The following is a 3,899-nucleotide window of genomic DNA, read 5'->3' on the forward strand; positions in this document are numbered from 1 at the left end:
TTATCTGCCTAAATGCAGGACCTAAATTTTGCTTTGAGGAAGATGCCCCTCTGTACCCAGAAGAAAGAGAGTGACTCTTATCACCAGTGACAGGAGTTGCATCGAGAGAAGTCTACATAAACCAACAAATGGAAGAGAGAGAACTGTTCTCGTCCATTAATTTCTCTCATATATTCCTAAACACTTTCTTACAGCTTATTACCCCGGAAGCCCAAACATTCTTTCCTTGATTCAGTCACTTCTCTATAACCTATCACCCTTTGCTCAAATACTATATAATTTCTCAAGTCTAAACACTTATTGGAGTTTTCTACTTCTTTTTGTGAAGCTCCTGTACCCATAAAACATTAACATCCGTAAAATTTGTATCCTTTTTCTCTCGTTAATCTGTGTTCTGTCAGTTTAATTTGCAGGTCCCCAGCAATAGAACATAAGAGAGTATGGGATAAATGTTTCCTCCCCTCTAATCCCAGGTGTGGAGTTGGTCGGCAGAGGGACAGGACGAGGGTCAGCAGCCTTCATGCCCTTTTCCAGGAGAGCTTCTTGCAGTTGGTTCGGCTCTTGAAAGTTACTCACCTGCTTCAGCAACTGCAGCTGCTGTGCCTGACAAATGGCAAAAGACAAGACACCAACCACACGAGATCCCAGTGCGCACATTACCTGCCTCATCTTGACTTTCAGGTGGCTTTATGTGCCTATGCAGTGTTGCAATGTTAATCCTCAAGGGTGAAATCCAAGCTGGTTTATCCGCAGAGCTACCAGGGCCAGTGGTGATGGTGAGCAACAAGGCACCAAATTTCTTCTCCTAAAATACAGAGGATCTGTTCAACACACTCGCAGTCACAGCACAAAAAGCTATTCTGTATTAGGTCAGCAAAGGAAACCAGTCCAAGTGCAAAGGGAATTTTAGATCTATTCCTGTTTCCTGTGGAAACGCGAAACTAAAGGGAAGCTCACTGGTAGGACAGAGCAAGCACCCGTGAAGGTGCAGCCTTTTTTAAACTTAAGTTCTGATTCAGCGGCAGGTCCTGCAAATCCATCCTTTAACAAGCATCCCCTGCGGGAGGGGCTCTGATGCAGAGTGTAGGAGGGCTGCCTGTATTCCGAGAAACACTGCATGGTGTCTGCCACGATTCAATAGCAGACATTATTACAGTTATTGGGAGACACAGGCTGTGCCAAATAGTAAAATAAGAATAAATATATTTACATTTCCCAGGGTTTGGCCCAATCAGACTGCTTGGCTCACATAAATGCCAGCACATAGATATTTGCAAACAATAAACAAATGTTTAGCATCCTAAACTCTACTTTTAAATAAAACATTAAGTCATTATTTATGCAATTAGTAAGCCCATAATTAACACTGAAGACAACAATAATTAACACATAATTTTTACTATGCAATACTAATTTTAAAATACCTTTCACAACTCAAGGGATCAGGCAGTTGTTCAAATTTTTCTAGAAGGCCTGGCTTACACCAGCATCCATGACCATCTTCCTTTCTTGGAAACTAGACCTTCAGATCTTATTAATGTGTTTGATAATTTCATCATAAAGAGCAAATACAAATGCGATGTGCAGACATACTCTGCCATAGTGCGAAATCGTTCTTTGTAAAAGTTTGTTCAATACAAACTTTATATGAAAAAAATTGCCCTTCAAGAAAAAAAAAAAGCCCTCAAAAGTTTTTCGTGGAAGCCCCTGGTATTTGCATTGGGAAATATGATCCAGTTGAAACATATATTTTTAATTTTTTTGCTCATTAACTTAAAAAAAGATTACGGAATGCCTATTTTGTTACAGGTGTACTCTTCTCAGTATTGGCCTAGCACCATCCTTAAAGCAACCTTCAGTGAACATAATATATATAGATATATATATATTTTTTGAGATGGAGTGTCTCTCTTGTTACCCAGGCTGGAGTGCAATGGCACGATCTCAGCTCACCACAACCTCCACCTCTCGAATTCAAGCAATTCTGCCTCAGCCTCCCGAGTAGCTGGGATTACAGGCATGCACCACCATGCCTGCCTAATTTTGTATTTTTAGTAGAGATGGGGTTTCTCCACGTTGGTCAGGCTGGTCTTGAACTCCCGGCCTCAGGTGATCCGCCCGCCTTGGTCTCCCAAAGTGCTGGGATTACAGGCGTGAGCCACTGCCACCAGCCAGGAAATATTATTTTTAAAGTCTGAAATCCAAAATTGCTTTCAAGGTGAATAAAAGGATTTTAAAAGATTGTAACAATTTTATTTCTGTGATGATCATTGAGTGTAAATTTTACATTCTCTATCAGGAAATCCATCTAAGACTTCAATAGAAGTGAAAAAATATATAGTTTTTTAGTCTGTGATTAAGGGGAACTATTTCATGGCATGAGAACTGATATAGGCCAGGCACGGTGGCTCACACCTGGAATCCCAGCACTTTGGGAGGCCGAGGCAGGCGGATCACCTGAGGTTGAGAGTTCAAAACCAGCTTGGCCAACATGAAATCCCATCTCTACCAAAAATACAAAAAATTAGCTGGGTGTGGTGGCGGGCACCTGTAATCCCAGCTACATGGGAGGCTGAGGCAGGAGAACCCGGGAAGCAGAGGTATCAGTGAGCCAAGATTGCGCCACTGCACTACAGCCTGGGCAACAAAGTGAGACTCCGTCTTAAAAGAAAAATCAGACCAAACATTGCCAGTATGTCTTCTGTAGAATTAAACAGAATCAGAGGCAAGAAGCAACTTTATTCACATTATAAATGAAACACTTTTGTGTATACTGTTAGTTTGTTTTAAAATACTCACAGATGATCATATTAAGAAATAAAGGCCGGGTGCAGTGGCCCATGCCTGTAATCCCAGTACTTTGGGAGGCCAAGGCAGGTGGATCACCTGAGGTCAGAAGTTCGAGACCAACTTGGCCAACACAGTGAACCCTTGTCTCTACTAAAAATACAAAAAAATTAGCCGGGCATGGTGGTGGGCGCCTGTAATCCCAGCTACTTGGGAGGCTGAGGCAGGAGAATTGCTTGAACGCAGGAGACGGAGGTTGCAGTGAGCTGAGATCGCACCACTGCACTCCAGCCTGGGTGGCAGAGCGAGACTCCGTCTCAAAAAAAAAAAAAAAAAAGAAAGAAAATTTCCAAGTTTATTTTCCCCAAATTGTAACATGATACAGAAGTTGAAGTTCATTGAATCTGTTGTTGTACTCATTATGATAATAATGAAATGTTTAGTCTTCTTCCAGTTAATTATATTAACTTGCAGCTTGCCAACTGGTGAACGGCAGATGGGTTAAGACACCGATGCCTCAGGCTGAAGTCCTAAGGCCACGTATCTCCAGCCAGGAGCAGCTTCTTCAGTTCAACCAGCTGACTTTTTCATATTTTCTGCTTGAGCCTTGAAATGAAAATCTTCAGAGTCAAACATTCTTAGGACTCACTATGTTAATGGTTTCCTTTGTAGTGTGTCTGGTTTCAGGACACAAGTTAAATCCTATCCAGTTAGAAGACAATTTTTGTTTAATTTTTAAAAATTTTTAGGCCGGGCAGGGCGGCTCACACCTGTAATCCCAGCACTTTGGGAGGCCGAGGCGGGCGGATCACCTGAGGTCAGGAGTTTGAAACCAGCCTGGCCAACATGGCGAAACCCCATCTCTACTAAAAATACAAAATATTAGTTGGGCATGGTGGCAGGCGCCTGTAATCCCAGCTACTTGGGCGGCTGAGGCAGGAGAATTGTTTGAACCTGGGAGGCGAAGGTTGCAGCGAGCCGAGATCGCGCCATTGCACTCCAGCCTGGGCAGCAAGAGCAAGATTCCGTCTCAAAAAAAATAAAAATAAAAAATTTTTAATTCTTTACCACATCAAGCATATGAACCCAGAAAAATTTTTCGATGCTCTATA

Source organism: Gorilla gorilla, chromosome 19, assembly GCF_029281585.2.
Source record: "Gorilla gorilla gorilla isolate KB3781 chromosome 19, NHGRI_mGorGor1-v2.1_pri, whole genome shotgun sequence".
NCBI lineage: Eukaryota > Metazoa > Chordata > Mammalia > Primates > Hominidae > Gorilla > Gorilla gorilla.